The sequence below is a fragment of the Corvus moneduloides genome, chromosome 13 (assembly GCF_009650955.1).
Source record: "Corvus moneduloides isolate bCorMon1 chromosome 13, bCorMon1.pri, whole genome shotgun sequence".
NCBI classification, from domain to species: Eukaryota; Metazoa; Chordata; class Aves; order Passeriformes; family Corvidae; genus Corvus; species Corvus moneduloides.
The window spans coordinates 9,655,830-9,673,021 of NC_045488.1; the positions used below are offsets into that span (position 1 = coordinate 9,655,830).

At 38.0% G+C, this 17,192-nt stretch overlaps 1 protein-coding gene across 8 annotated transcripts in view; it reads left to right on the top strand.

Annotated features, from left to right (window-relative positions):
* Positions 1-17,192, top strand: part of MEF2A (myocyte enhancer factor 2A) — an 82,729-nt gene that overhangs the window by 11,547 nt on the left and 53,990 nt on the right. The gene's annotated exons all lie outside the window — the stretch shown is intronic.

The window sequence follows — 17,192 nt, forward strand, 5'->3', positions numbered from 1 at the left end:
AACTTGCCTGTCTTCCTTCTAAAGCTGTAGATCCCAAAAGCTTGATCAAGGCTTGATTTTAGTATGGTGCAGTTTGTTACTAAAAATTTATTCTGGTGAAACTTCCTAGGCTACTTTATCTAAAGTCAGCTTTCAGTGGGATTTAGGACATTCCTTGTAATGCTTGGTTCTTTGTGTTGTGTGTGTGGAGTTGTGGGGTTTTTTTCTTTTCTTTTTTTCCTGGTTTCTCCCACATTCATTAACTATGCTTACAATGAGTTTTCAGTGAATTAGTGTCAATGTTCCAGTGAAATCCTTGGCTGTACTGATGATGTAAGTGGTGGAGATCTTATTCGGGAATTCTTTCTACTGTCTCCTTGTGTCTGTGTTAGACCTATTTAGATGAAAATGCTGTAGGCCAAAGGCAATGCCTGTGTGCTTGTTCCCTGCTCTATTAATGTTTGTCTTTGAGGTATTAGTAGAGAGATTATTAGGAGGGGAAGTCTAGCACAGAAAAGCTTCCTGTGGATGACTTGCAGTAGTGGTGAATTCTGACAGGGTTCCCATGGTAGTGAATGTGTTTTCTTTAGTACACATTACTCAGATCTTGCTATTGTCTTCTTTATAATACAGCGTGATGGCTGTATTATTGTCAATACACAAGTTGCCTTAGCAAAACCTTTTGAAGCACTGTAAAAAAATACGTGAAACCATGTTTGGCAAAAAATGCTGAAGGGTTTAATGGTTCCTGAGTGTGTAGGGAACAGTCTTTTTCCCCTTTTGGCAATCACATGAACTTTTGAATCCAAGTCTTTGTCTCCTTCTCCTCTGCTGTATTCCCATACAAAATTAAATTATTTAACTTTTATTTTAGCAATAGGAGACAATTTGAGCATAATTAAAGCAATGTAGCTGTCTAAATGAGTGATACCTAATTGGATTTTCATTGTTTAGATAACATATCTGCAGTCATTCTTTGAGAATCTGTACGTTTCTCTTTTAGAGCTACAATAAATATTGAAGTCTCACTGTTCAATCTAATGAACATAGCTTTAGATCTGTGCTTTGATTGCCACTCTCAACTTCCAGAGTGCTCCAGTGGGTTGAGATGCTGTTCTGCAATTCCTGGTTTCAGCCTTCCTGCTGCCGGGAGTTCATACTCTGCCTGTGGGGAGATGCACTGGATCTGGAGATGCTCAGAGTCATTTGGATAATGAAGAATGATAATATCCGTATTGTTTTAATCATTTTTTTAAAAAGGTATTTCTGAGTTCTAGTGCTCTTTTGCTAGTCTCAAGCAATTTATGTATGAAATCTCCTAAACCAGAAGATCTTTCACCCAGATCTTAGGTCTGTGTATCCCGTAGGTAGGCCTTGCCTATTTTTCCTGTACGGTACCTTCCTGGGCTTATCTTAATAGCACTGTCATTTGAAAGATTTGTTAGGGCACTATACTGAAGAGCAATACAATAGGAAAAATATTGTTCATTAGATCTGTTTTCTGGATTAATGCAAATTTGGGAAAATAGTCTGTTTGTCTGTTTAGCTAGAATTCCTCAGATCCCCTCTTAGATTGACAGTAAAACTCTGTTTTGATAAATGTATGTAGGTAGATGTATACAGGCACCTTTAAACTCATTTAATGTAGCTGTGCCAGTCAGTGGCATGTTAGGATAGCACACAGAAAGCATTTAGTTTATTATCCCTACTGCTTGAAAATCCATCATTTCACAAAATGCTCTTTAGTTGTAGCACCTAAATGGGGCAAACCTGTTTCTTAATGAAGAACATGTTTTCAGTGTCGTATTTGTCATCATTAAGGCTTTGGGAAATTGGGTTAATATGTTCAGTTGTGATTATGCACTAGCAAGATGTGCACCTGCATTTTGAGGTGGATACGTCTTCTCACATGGTCTCGTGTGGTTTGTAGCTGTGAATTCCTGTCTCAGCTCCTCTTTGCATCTTTAGCGGAACAGTGCTGAAATTATTTGATGTGTTCCAGTAAAGCAAATGACAGCCCCCCCACCAACTTTTATTCTTTTTCCATTTGTCTCTTTATTAGATGTGTTTTGGTCATTTTTTCTGTGTTGTGAGAACATACTAATGTTTTTTGATTTAGCAAGTGTTGCTGCATGAAATGCCTTCAAAAGTAGACTAATGTGGCAAATTTTAATCAGTCATCCTTTAAAAAATCGAAATCTTGTTTATGTATTTAATTTAGGTGATTAAACTACAATGAAGTTTGTGGCTTTCAGTAAAACTTGCAATTCCAAAACTTGTCTGTGGTCTAGATTGATGTCTCTGTTCTAAGAAAGACTTGGCTCCAATGGCTTTTAACAAATTGGGAAAACTAGGGGAGGTAATAATTTTACTTAATTTTGGTCTGTGTGTGTGTGACAGATGCTTCTGAAGTGCCCAGCATATGGGTATTGGGGTGTGATAAAGGTTGGATGATGATGGTGGTAATTTCTACCTGTTGTAATTTGACCTGACCAAATGGATGCCTGACTCTGAGAAACCTCAGCTTTAACTAAGGAGTGTATTCTGCCAAGTATTATTTCCATCAGCTCTTGTTATTTATAAATATGGAAGATAAAAAATTAGGAATAATTTTCTAGTGCAGATGCTGTGTTTTTGCATTTGTTTTCAGTTCTCTAGTTGATATCTGTAGGTTAAATTAGAAGTGCAAATTGTGCCTCAAACTTGGCTGCTAATCTGTTAGATTAGCAGCACATTATTTTATTGGTAGACCTTGCCTCATTTTGAGTATTTTTGCTGTTGGAAATTCAAGATTGGAGCTTTGCCTTTGAAATAGTCGATTCCTTGCTGACCCTGTGCAAATGCCTTAATCTTAATCTCCCTGCCTGGTGCAGTTTAACAATCTCGTGTGCTGTCCTCTGTCAGTGTGACAGGGCAGCACAGTGTTGTGTAGAGGAGGTGTGGTGTGATGTGTGACTTGCCTAAATGCAAGTGCTGTAAGCAGCTGAAGTTGTGTTGCCTGTGATTTTTGGTGTGATGATGTGGATGAGTGAATATATCAGATTTCAGCTGTCTGAAAAAACTATTTTTTTAGATAGTTGCAAGTAAACAAGAAGTATTTCCACCAACCCCCTTCTGTCTTTCTCTGCTTTTTTTTTGAGCTTTCTTTCATTTCACTTCCTGGTAGGTAGATGGTGAGTTTTTGGTCAGATTTATCAATTAAAGTGCTCGTGCATTTTCTCCTGAGGAAGCAAGTATTGTGGATTCTACTCTTGGCAAGTATATCTTCTTTTACTTACCTTAATATCTTCCCTTCCATCTTTGGTTTGTCTTCTAGTGTTTTCATGAATACAGTTCCTGTCAGCTGGGTATGTTGCATTAACAGATTTTTGTTTCTTCTTTTCACCTGAGGTCTTGAAAAGCAGATGCTCCAAAGCTGACTGATTAGGTACCAACACTTTTGGAGAAACAGAACAATTATTATCTGATCTAAAAGTCAGAGCATTTGCATAGTTTTACATTATGCAAGCTCTACTTTAATTGATAATTATGTTGGGTAGGTTTTGATTTCTGCCTGTTGATGGTTTTTGTTTGCATCTGAAGTAAGAGTAACCTGTAGCACATCACAGCTGCAGATAATTTTATTCCAAGTCCTTCAAGGTCAGTGGGATTTTTTTGTGCTTTGTATAATATTTAGCATTTGTTAGTAAAACTTGTTTCGTGTGATACATAAGACTGTAACTCTTCTCTGTGGCACCTTAATATGGTTTGCTTGCAGAAGAAGCACTGTTTATTTAGTTTTTACTGTATTGATAAAACTTGGAAGCTGCTTTTTAATTGTGAAGTCAGAAACATGTTCTTTAAAAAGATGAAAAACATGTTTTCTATAGACAAGTTGCATTTGTAGATTCCACTTCCTAGTTTTGTCTTCATATGGAAGTTTACTGGTTCAGTTATTTAATGACTTTTCTGTGGGATTTTTTTATCAGTGCAGCTCTTGGTTGTAGTTCTGTGTGAGTTCTTTTTGCAAAAGGAATCCGATGTATGTGTGAGTTATTGAATAATCCTGATATGCTGGGACTTTGCTAATAACAGGTCAGAATGGTTTCCACCTCTTAAGTCGTCAATATGGAAAAAATATCAAATAAGATGTAATGAAAAAAATGGGTTCAGCTCTGATAAGAAAGCGATGGCTTAAATAATCGCAGTAACAAGTCAAATGCCAATTTTGGAACATGATAATTCAGCCAGGCTCACGTTTGTGACAGCTCTGCAGAGGTGAAGAAATGGTTCTTGAGGAGGATTTTTTTGTTTCTTCTTCGCAGCGACAGCTGCTGTGCTCCCCTGGGTCGGGGGGTGGGGAGCTCTTCCCAGCAGCTGCACAGAAACCTGCAAGTGTAAGGATGGCCCAGATTCGATGCTGGAGCTTCAGGCAGAGCTCTGCTGTATGTTAGCACTTGGTCCATGTGATGCTGTTTGACCACATAAGGGATCTCAGTCATGTGCTAATGTGTGACACTAAATGAATACATATTCTTTGTGTAGCTAATAGAAGTGTTTCTCCTATTAAAAAAATGTCTCTCCTATATTAGAGATGATTGTGTGCCTCTAACATGGTCCCTTACTGCAGAAGTTTTAATGCCAAAATGAAACCTGGTCAATATATCAGGACCATACTGCAGACACTTCATAGTTTGGTGCTTAACCTTTGGGTGACTAAAATTAAAAGTGTTACAATACTTTTCTTGTGTAAAAATGTGGTATTCTGTATCTTTCTGTCAGGATATTATTTGATAAATGCTGGTGTGCTCTGCAGAGTAATTAAGGGATGACTGAATAATGAGCTAGTTTAGAGTATCATCTGCTCAAAATCCAAGCGTTTCTCTAGCTTTGCCTCTGCTTATTTTCTTGGTATGCCCATAGCAGATCCTTATTGTGGATAAGCTGGTTACCTGTTGGTAGTTCTGTCTGGTTTCCAGGTGTCCCCAGCCAGTGAAAGGGAAGACCACTGATATATAAACCATCTCACAAAATTTCTATTTAAGAGGAACAGTGTCAGGAGGTACTTCTGGGTTGCAGCAAACATACAATTCCAGCTAAAGTAGGTATAAGAGAACTTTCACCTACTGCCTGTGGATATGGTTGCACTAGAGTAGCAGCAGTCTGAGATTTTTATATGGGCTAGCTGCCTAAATATTTACCAAAGGTCTGTATGATTTCCTCTGCCTGCAACATCAGTGGTGAAGCTTATTGTGATTACACCCTTACTGGTAGGTGTTTGAGTTAGGCTTTCCTCTGTGCTTAGGAAAAGAAAAGGATTAATGCCTATTCTTCCAGCAGAACACAGATAACCCCTCTTGACCCTGGTGATCAAGTCTGTTCCCCTTTTATCTTAGCATTCTCCAAGGCACCAATCTGAAGCCGTGAAACACATGATCTGAAACGTCCCCGTGTACTGGTCTAGAGGCAGCTTTTAGGAGAGCATGCCTTCCTTTCCCTGTTAGGCTGGCATTCTCTGCAGGGGTGTCCTCTTGTAGTATGACATAGGAAGGCATTGTGACAGAGGATGATGAAATATTTTTAGTGTGTGTTCCATTAATTTTGACAACCCGGATTTGTTTGTGCTTTTTTTATGCCAGTGTGTGTATTTCTAGATATGTCAATGTATATGTAGAGACAATGTGTGGGATTTTTTAATATGTCACTGTCTTTTATGGAGAACATCTGCTCTGAAATTGTTAGAACAATATGCAATGATGCTTATTTAAAATGTGTTCTAGTAGTTACTGTGTACCCAGGCAGTTTAATAAATCAGTAAAAGATTTCGAATGTAGTTGAATACCCTACCCAGTTAATGACACTTACTGTTTGGAATTTCATCAATCATAACATGTCACATTTTATAGATTATAGTTGTGTGACCTTTTCATTAAATTTTCATAGCAAAAGACTATGACAAAGCTATTAGCTTTGGAGTTTTGAATCTGAAAAATTCATAATATAGATAACATAAACGCAAGGCTTGCATGTGTGTGTTAAAATAGTAAATGGGTTAAAGTAGCACAGGCATACTTAGTGCTGTGTTGGCATAGTTTTCCCCTTCAGATGGTAGTTTGGAATGTAAAGCCTCTTCCTATATGTGCTGGAGCAGAGCTAAACTCTAATGTCACTTACAGGAGAAATTTAATACAAGCAGCTTGTGCAGAACTGACCTGCTGCCATGGTAGCATGTAGTATATTTAGCATGCATGTATCTAGTAACCATGTGATCTTACACAAGTGAATAAAACAGGGAAGCTCTCAAAAGTTAACATTTCTCTGAATGTTTTGAGAGTTCTGTTAGTTTAATAAAATGTTACCAAACTATTTAAAGAAACTCAGTTTGTAATTGGGTTGTAACCAACTCAGAATTTGGAATGCTGTAGCAATGTCTCTGCATATCAGTTTAAGAGAGAGAATTCAAAAGTGGTTGGATTTTTTAATCCGCCATAATTTTGGGAGTGTTCCATTTTGGTTTTTTTAGCTGTTACGGTTCAGTTTCCTGCTGCTGCGATGACTAAAGATTAAATTTTAAATGAAATCTGAAAATAGCAATCTGATCCTCAGGTACTTAATCTTTAAGAAAAGCCACAAATGTAAATTTTGGCAGTTCTGTGATATTGTCAGAATGTCTTGGTATCATCTGTGCTTAAAAGCTAAAGCGTCACTTATGTGCCTTCTGCAGATTTAACAGGACACCATTTGGGAGATGATAAGCAGGGAAGAGTGGCACACGTAAGTCCTCTATCAAGACAATGTTAAAAAGTGGATAATCTCTTTAATGGAATATAATCTTGCTTTTGCAAAATCCTAATAAAATTTAGTATTTTCCCTGCTGATTTGTTGCAGAAAGTGTGATGTTGATGTTGGTTTACAATTTAGGGGGGGTTGATGTCTTGTACTGAGCAGAGGCAGGTGGTTTGCTCATTGTCTCCTTTTTTGTTGCACAATCCCATTTTCCGTGTGGTAGCAGTGTGGTTCTTGCATGGCAGCTGTGGGCCCAGGTGAGTAGAAATGTCCTGGGCTGTATCTACACAGCAAAGTGCAGCTTTAATACTGAGTGTGGGACATGATGTTTCTAACGAGACATTGCTAAAGCATTTCCTTAGTCTCAAGCTTGCATGATTGCATTCCTTAAGCTGGAAGATTCAAGTGGGTTCTGAATGCTTTGGGAGTTCCTTGCTCTTCCAGGTCGGGTGGCCCCATGTCCTGCCAGTGAGACTTGAGTGAAAGGAGAGGAATGAAGGCTTCCACCTTTCCCCAGCTGTGATTTTAACATGTACCTCTTCCAGCTATCAGCTTTTTCCATCTATTCCTGTTGAGAAGTCTGTGTAGGCACTTTCTTCTGAATAATGGGTGGTTGGATTTGGGGTTTTTTTTGTATTCTAGATGCATTGTCATTATGGACCAGTGAACTCTTTTAAAGATTGAAGATACTTTCTGTTGATTTCTGTAGTTTTGGTAGATACTGCGTTTGCAGAAAAATTGTGAGGAAGCACAGTAGATTTTGTGTACTTTAAGGATGCACATAGTAAAGTAGCATTAAAATGTCTTAAACAAAAGTGAGAACTGAAGTTTATTCCATAAAGCATCAGTTATGTACCTTAGCATATGTACTGGTCCTGTTTCTAGCCCTACAGGGTGTAGTTGTGTTGGAAGCTATGGTTGGTCTTTTTAAGTGTTTCAAAATATCAATAATCTTCTTGCACAAGCTCCTGAGTTAATGACTTTTGAAAACAACAAGTTCCCTTTAGAGTTCCCATTTTGTTTTTCCATAGCAGCCTGGAGCTGAGACACTGCAGAACCACCAGTGGAAACTCAGACCTCTAGCAAAAGCTGCAGCCTGTTTGTAGTGGGTTAGTCAGTGCTATTGAAAAATGTTTCTTAACTTCAGTTTCATGATTTACTTTTCTTTCTTCGTGGCTGTTCTAAATAATTTTTTTGCAAGAACTGAGTCTTGTGCTTAATTGATTTAATTTTGAGAAGGCCAAAGAATATCATTTGCATCCTTGAAAGACCTTCCCTTAAGGTGAAATCCTCAAAAGTGAATGAAAATCAGTTTCTTTTTAATGCCTGTTTGAATTTACTAAATTTAAAAAGCCGGGTCTGTGTCTTTGTTCTGGCATCAAATTGGATAAAGTGTCACAGATAAAACTTCCTACAGATAAACTTACTGTTAACTCTTTCTGCTGCTGTACTCTGCCAGACTTCTGATTTTGAGGACTTGCTCTTCTTTCTTCAGCTGTGCATGGTAAGCATTTTCTCTGAAGGAACTGCACCCATTCAAGAAAGAACAAAGCACTGAGACTTGAGAGCATCACACCTCTATATGGGAATTTTAAGGGGCTGTTACTATCCCGTTCAGGATATTTTGGCTTCTGTTCCACCTAGACAACGGCACCCATTTGACTGAAATGAGATTTTTGAATCAGAGGATTCACTAAATAGGCTAAATAGGTCTTCCTTTCCATGCCCAAGCTGACATCTTGCAGCTAATACAGATGGAAAGATTTGGCAGCAGTAGGGTGTGAGAGCAGAAGTCTTGGTTTACCCTGTTTAAACTAAAGCTCAGTGCTGCTTTAAATGTTGTTATTCCTGTGCAAGGGATCTGGTTCATGCATGCAGATCTCTTCCTGAACTGTGCAGTGATGGTGGCCTTAAGATTTTATGTGGTGCTGTTTCTGTTGTGGAATACTAAAGGGTTTGTGTTATTTTGGGTAAGTGAAGCTTACAAAGGGGAGTGCCTGCCACCTCTAAAGGCTTGCTGAGGTTGTTAATCAGATATTACCATCAAAATGAAGTACATTCAGTGGTAGACAAAGAGGAAGGAAACCTACCAGAAGCTAGAAGAATCTCCACAAGTGTGTTGATGTAACATGTTAAGAGTGGTGTCTGCTAGAAGTACAGGGTAAGCTTGTTTTGATTCCTATCTTCCTTTGAAAGCAGGCAAATGTTTGTAGTGTGGAGGATGTCTCCACCCCATCCTCAGTGAAGCTGTTAGCTGGAGAAAATGATGATACTGGATGTTGGTGAATTCTTACAAATCTAAACATAGCCCATAATCATAGGTGTGTCGGTGCAGGGGTAAAAGTGCATGAGCTCCAGATGAAATCATAAGATCAAGTTTTAAGAACTAGATCCAACTCAGTGCTCAACATTCTGGGTTATACTAAGAAGTCTTTGTTTCAAATCTCAGTTTAAAAATCTGTTAACTTGGCAGCAGGATGCAGTCTGCTAAAAAACCAACTAGCAATCTGTAGTTCATCTGAATGCAGGGAGTGAATTGCTGGAAAGATCCCTTTCTCCCAGTGGGAAGACAGAATTTTTGTAGTCACAGTGTTTTGTTTTCAATTTTCTTGAAGCAAGTCTGAATGCATTTCCTTACAACTTCTGTAATCCTACCTCAAAGTAGAGGATATGAGGTGAGAATTGAGGGAAAAGTAGAACTCAGTCATCAATACAGTTTCCTAAATAAAACCCACTTCACTAATTCCAATTCTCATGGGCTGTCAGGAGTATCTTATATTTTGGCATACAGCTGTTCCAGTGTTTGCTCTGAGTTGGCTGTTTAGGTCTTATTAAGCAATGTGTGGCCTCATGTGCAAGATTTGCAAAGCATCACGAAAGAGCATGACAGGATGGAACTGAATGCTGAAGGTTTCTTGCAGCATGATTTGTAGCCAGAATTAGAGCTTTGTTGCTGTGTATCTGTGTTGCAATGAGGCAATTCAGGTTGTCAGGGTGGTATAGAAAAGCAGGTATGTTCAAAGGTACACCAGTATTGGAGGGGACAACATATTTTCAGTACAGGCCAGAGCAGCAATAATAGAGCTGAAGAGGCCCTGGGTGTGCTGTCCCTTCTAGGCTGTCTTCGCTGAGGCAGGTGAAATTGGAGAGCAGAGCGCTGCTATCTGCTGTTTGCCAGCTTGCTGTCAATATTTATTGCTTCAGCTGCTGCAAGGCTTCCAGTCAGCATGTGAGAGAGAAATGCTTTAATGTCCTGAAGGCACAGAGTACTCAACAATGACGTTTTTTTTAAGAGGAGTTAAGATTTCTTGCAGGTGCAAGAATGCTTCTCAGCAGGTTCTTGAAAGCGGTGTATAAACTGTGTGCCAATTTATTGTGGTTCACTTTTTGTTCATATAACTCCATATAATCATGTTCACAGGTTATTGATGTAGAATGAGTAAAACGAGATAATGTAAAATAATTGAGTTAGCATCTGATTCTAGCATACAGAATCCACTTCAATAAATACATTTAATGTCTAATACCTGAGTGGTTTTTTTCCTAGATAAAGAAGTGTATTTTCAGAAAGGCAAAACTCCTTATCATACGAGAAAGGAAAAGAAAAGATTGCAGATTCTTTCATGTGTACTCTAGTGATACTGGTAGATAAATAAAAATGGTTTCTGTGTCTAAATAAGTCTATCACTTCACACAAGGAGTTCAACACCAACTTTAACTCACCTCTCCCAGCTCATTGGTTGACTGAGGTGTCTGAACTTAAACATTGCACACTTTCAGCTACCAGGGCTACAGGCAGTATCCAAGTTTTATGGTGGAACACAACTGCTCTTACCACGATACACCTTCAAGAAGTCATTCACAACTAACTGCTTTGTATTTGCTTTACAACTCAAATATGGCTCCTAAGGGCTCTTAGCTAGGATTTTATTGGAGATGAAGAAGACAGCATGGATGGAAAGGATCCAGCAGTGTGTGTGAAATATGCACTGTTTTGTGTATTTTCCAAGCAGGTTTAAATCATTGATGCACTAATTAAATGCTGAGATGTCCACTCTGACCGTCTAATAGTGCAAGAGATCATGCGGTCTTCTCTTCTGACATGGTTTCAGGGCTGCTTCTTGGTGTTTCTGGCAGTTTCTGGTTTCTCATTTTTAATGCATAATTGCAGGTCTGAATGGCCAGCTATATTTATAGTCTGATTCCTGATGGACCCTGGTTATTGTCAGGTCTAGGCAGTCATTGCATCAGGTCATTGGCCAACTAAGTGGTGAAGATGAAGATGTCTCTCTTACAGTTTCAAACAGCTCATGTTTGCATCTGATGTTTCATGTCAAAGGTAAATGAATATAATTGTTTAAATGTAAGAGGTTTTCAGTAAGGGGAGTCTACAATAATCTGAAACTGCCTGAGCTTCTGCTTCAGATTTGTGGCTACTTAATGCAGTTGTGAAAATAGCCCAGCTGCCTTTCAAATACATTAAGATCCAATTTCTTTGATACCTTTGTTTTATCAATATTCCTTGCTCTTGTTGAGCTCCTCAGTGATGTAATACATTACTATTGTAGTAGTTTATCAGAAGGACTTTGTGTATTTGTGTGGATCACTTAACCGGTTCTTGCTTGGGACCTTGATTAAAGTTTTTCTGGCCATTCACTTAAACTTTTGTCTGCTGAATCTTCTAATTCACCTTTTTAGTGGCTCTCTTCATGTAAGATGTTTGTCAAGGGTTTGTTGACAGAGAGAAATTGAGATATTTTTGAAGTTTTGACGATTTCTATTTTTAATAGAATAATGGGAAGAAATGGATGAGAATTTTCTCTTCTGTTTCTAGTCGTGGAATATTTCACTCCAGGAGCTGTTGAATGAGATATTTGAATACATGTTGCTATCTACCACTTGAATCACATAGCTTTGCTGTGAAGCAGTAATGTTACTTAGGGTCAAACAACTTAATTTTTCCATTTGCAGCAATCTGCAAGAAAGAGCAAATGGTAAAACTTAATTATTTCACCTGTCTTGCAGGTATAACAAGTAATAGGGTTACTGTAGCATCCTGAATTTCAACTTATCAACTAAACCATATTAACTGTGTGTGCTAGTTTCTTGCTAAGGCAATGATAGTTTCAAAGTTAGTTTTAGAATTACATTTCTATTCAGAGAACAGCTTATATTTAGAGACTAGGTTTTACCTGAAGAGTCAATGTTCTATTATCGGTCTAGTTTAGGTGACATTTTTACAAGAGAATCCGGGTGGCTGGGTTAATGTTAATGACATATGAGTGCCCAGACTCTCGGGCATCACCTGCCGAAAAAGAAAAATATTTATATGCAGAAGCAGAATAATTTTGAATAATATTCTTGCTGCTTTTCTTGATAAAAACAGAATTTACCACAGTAAGTTTAGGTATTGGGGTATGGATCCTAATGTACTAAACTTCTAGTTTTAATGGCTTGCCCTGTACTTGATTTGGACAGTCTTAGCTTGTGATTGATTTTAAAAATATGGACATCCAGATGGAGGGCAGTAACACCGTTAAGATGAAGTACTTGTACCTGGATCGATAAAATATTTTGGACTGTAAGGAATTTCATTCTGGGTTGCTTTTAAAAGTGGCTGCTGACATTGGAGAGGTCGTGGGAGTCAGACAGTTTCTTGACTGTGGTGCCCAGCACCATTTTCCTCAGTTCTTTGATGTTGCCTAAGTTCTGCCTGCAGGTACTCCTTCTGCAGATTGTCACAGCTGAGGCATAGCTGAGTGGATTCATCTCACTTACATGTTATTTTATTATTTGCTACCTGTCTGCCTTGGATTCTGAAATGTTTAGATTACAAAGAAACTGTCTCCATGCATGTCTGGAGAGGACCTACTCTGTGATCTGCTGTAGCTCCCCCACCAACAGCAATTGTGGTTTATTTTATTTAAATATGATAGGACTTTGCTTAAAACAATGCAGAGATGGGAATAATCCTTTGAAATGTGGTTTTAATAGCTTAGAAATACTAAGTATATAGTGTATACTTGGTATAGCTTTTAAAATTTTTATTTAGGAGTTTGAACTGGTGGTGTATCTGAATTTTAAAAGCAGAGATTTGAGTTTGAACAAAGGCTGTGGCAGCCACAGAGTAAGAAACTTGCCACTAATCTTTGTTAGAAACACGTAGGCGTCTTTATGGTTTGCTGAGTGTCTTTCTGAGGCATGCAGGCTGCTTGAAGCATTATGTTGTCGTGTCTGTCTGGTTTATAATTGTTGCACTTCAACAATATGACTGCATGCTGTCATTTAATCAGACATCGAATAAATTATCAAGAAAGCTTTCTGGATAATTGTTCAGTGATTTAAAGCTTCTTATAGATCATTGATGTGTGTTCTCTCTTGTATTTGTTCTTGGGTTTCCTGTCCTATTCCCTTTAAGGGGGGGGGGGGGGTGGTGGTGTCACATGGAATCCTCTGGAAGACTGGAAGTGTGTAGTTGTTGAGAAATGGTGTAGGGACTGCCTGTCACAGTAGGTAAAAAAAAACCCTAACAAAAACCCAACACATATGTGAGTTGTGCAAGAAGCTTGGAGCCTGTGGCTTGTGCAGAGCATGCAGAAAAGCTGATCTATGACATCAGGAAGAGGCAGATAACTGAGGATGAGCCAAACCTTGGGAAGATGTTTCCCAAGTACAAAACGGGAGCATACAGTGCTCTGCGTCACAAAGCGACTGTTGACTGAAGCCAAACTTGGAAGCCAGAACCCATCTTGCAAGGGCACAATGTGCAAGGAAGAATCTTGTTTATAATCCTTCTATTTTCCATTCTCTCATCCCTTCACATTTGTCCCTTGCTGAGAACTTCATTAAAATCTGGCATTGTTAGGTTTGAAGCCTGACTTGAGGAAGCTCTCTGTAGGATAAGGTATAAGCAAAACCGTAGAACACTGTGGCTGCCTTTGTATCCCATTACATTCCTGAAGTCAGCTGTAAATGTTTTTGATTGCTGTAATGTTTGTTCAGGAACATGCGTTGAAGTTGCTGTCCTGCGGCTGTTTATTATATTACCTCAACAGTTTGCACTTCAAAGGCACAGGGGACAGCGTCCCTCTTTGTAAAAAGTAAAGAATTACTAGAAGTTTACTCACTAGTAAGTGTGCAGAACTTCATGGAGTTTTAGAACTCTTGCTGCAAATCCAAAAAATCAGTTTGCTGAAGTACCATAGTGGTACAATTTTCTACGTTAGGTAAACTGTGTTAAGTAAGATTACCTCATAATTTACGTTCTCGTTTTTTTTTTTCCGTAGGAGAAAGTAAAAGACAGACGCAAATGCCTTTTATTTATGTCTCTCCTAGGGATAAATCTGCTGTGGTTTTCTGCTCTCAGCTTGGGAAACTGTACCAGTTATACACCAGTCAGTTTGAATATACTGAGCACAGGCACTGCTTTACCTGACTGTAGAATTGCTGCTTTGGCATTTGCTACAAGGAAAGCGAAGTGCGGCCTGCAGAATTTGAACGTAGTTCTAAAGAGGCTATTTGAAGGATAAGATTAATAGATCCCAGAACAGCACCCTACAGTATGTGCTGTGTTCTGAGTATTTTTTTCTACCTGTCTCTCATTTCTATACATTTTAAATCTAATGTCAGGATGCTCCTTGATTTAGCTCAGTTGGCACCTTGTCTAATTTTGAACTGTGTGTAAAAGTAGTACGTTGTATTTGTGCTTTTCTGATGTTGCTTTTGGGTGTTTATATTTTCTGCAAAATAATCTAGCTGTAAGATGTAGTTATGGTAAGTCAAAACTTATACAGATGGATATTTTTGTCTAGTTTTGGTTTATGAATGTTCTGTTCTTTACATGTAGGTTACTGATTGAGATTCTAAGTGATTGTAAAATAGTGTTCCCTCTCCAAAACATGCACACAAAAAGCTTCAGTACTCCTCAGAAAGGATAATCTACTTAAATTATGTTCTCAGAGACAAAAAGAAGAACAGTGCTCTGTATGGATAAGGATGTCCATATAGAAATGCCAGGAACCTGAATTTAAGTTTACTTTGACATATTGTTGTTTGTGTTTAAAATGCTTCTCCCCCTGAACTCAGCCTGGCATCACCATGTTAAAAAAAAGGAACTGAGAAAGCCTTTAAACTTAATTATCTATAAAGGGATGAAAACTATGAGTGACCACATATCCAAAACAAAAGTGATGCTGCTTGGCATCAGAATTTCTTGTCTAGAATTTCACAGAAATCTCACCAGGTGAATTTAGGACTTTCCAGCTGAATTCTGTTCTGGTAACTGTGAAATATCTTCTGTCTGTGGTCTGGGGATGGCAAATGCTCCATGTGCTCTGCTGATTTCCATAGAGGTAAACAGAGATGTGACAAGTTAGGCAGAGCTATTGTGAGAACTCTGCGATAATGAGCTACACCTTTGCCAATTGCATGTTGCTATGCAAAATAAGATTATCTGTATTCTCTGATCTATTGATAAAGTTAAGTTGAGATGGGAGAAGTAATGAGCCAAGGTAGCAGTAATTAAAGCTTGAGTGTCACTGTTGTAACTGATGAAATACGAAGACTTCTGGAAAAAGATTTTGCAATGATAATATTTTTTCTTAAAGCCATGACTTTAACGGTATGTTAAGTGTTATCTAAAGATGCATCAGTGAGCCTGAAGAAGATGAATGAAGTATTAAGATGTTGCAAAACCAGAAAGTTCCATCCTGATTGGTAAATATATTAATAGGAAACTGAACAGTCCTGTATATGTATTTTATGCTCTCTTATTGTAAGATGAAGAAAAATATGAAAATGAACCTTTTAATTGATCACACTATTAGTTGTTTGTTGTTTAGTTTATCACCAGTGCATATGAAGATGTCTGTTCAGCTGACTCTTACCCAGTTGTTATTAGGCTGCCTTTAAAGAAAGGAATTTATTTTCCCTGCTGAGAACAGCAGCAAGGTTTTGGTGATCCCCATCCCAAGGTGAATATAAAAAATACATTTCACAGGGTTTTGTCTCCGGTAACAAAGGAGAGCTGTTTTGTGGCAGCTTTTTGTTGTAGGTCCAATGGTGTATAATTTAAAGCCATCTCTGGCAGACGTGTTCTTATCAGCATTTTGGAAGGTTCGTCTGGTGGCTCCCTTCATTTGAGCCTGAGAGGAGGTGTAGTAAAACAAGCGTGGCTCTGTGCCGTTTCTTGGCCGTGTGGTAGTTAAGTTCCCCAGCCATTACAAATTCCTGATAAGAATGAGGCAAATGCTTTTAATCTTGAAAAACATTTAATGTGTTTTATATGTATATTTTGCTTCAGGAAAGAAACCTTCCTTCTGTAGCTTATAATGCACAGATGTCTATGTGTTAAAACCTGGGTTTAAATGCTTTTAGTTGCACTTTGAGCTTGTCATTGTGAAAGTTGTGAAACATCAGTTTTACACTAATTAAATACCTGCAAATGCTCTTTTATTTGGTTATGGAGCAATCATATCCAAACTTCAGTTTAGATTTCTGCATTTATTCATTAATTTTTCAACAGATGTAAATGAAAAAAAAAAAGGGAGAATTTATCTGATCAAAAGTTTTAAAATTGTGATCAAACTGACATTGTTTTAAAAGCTCTGGTTCATTCACTAGGAAATCAGTCCTGTTGGCCTCAGCTTTTAAATACTGGGTTTTATTTTGTTAACAAAGTGTCCCGAATCATCTTTGTTTGTGGCTATTTTTGTATACCATGGAGAAGTCACTTCTTTCAACAAATTACATGATAAATTAGGAACAAGTTTCTTGAGAAACTCTCTGGAGCGTGTTTTCCAGACAGCTATTCAGTCATGCAGTTATTTTCTTAATCTGTTTGTAGAAGTCTGGCAGCAGGATTCTTGTGATTACTTAGTATTTTATATTCTGCTTGTATCTAAAATTGAATTTTAATCCAATATTGAAAGTTAAGTTCTCTTTCTGTGGCCTTTCTCCACTGTTAGCTCAGCAGTTTCCAGATGTTGCTTTCTGTGTTCTTACATGGTTTGAGAATGCAAGGAAAACTATTTTAGAAAGCATCAAATTTATGGATGGGAATAATGAAATAGAATTTTATGTTACTTGAAAATATGTAGTAAATGTGTATGCTTAAACAGCTTGATAATGGCTGTTTCAGTTCTAGGGAGTATAAATTATAAATGCTCAGAATAGGATGATACAGATTTTTTTGGACTGAAAGAAAAATTTATAGTTAGAGTATTGAGTATTATTAAAAATTTAACCCATTTAATTGAAAGTAACTAACCAGAGCAGAATCCCTGGCTGTCCCTGATCCTGGGCAAGGCCACATTTGCCACGTTATGTAGGAGTGCATGCGCTGTCATAGTTGATGCTGATAGTTCTGGAAAACTGGTTCGTCAGCTCAGGAAAATGTAACTTAGAAAAGTGCAGTCTAGGAGTAATAAAACTTGGTTTTAAAACAGGCA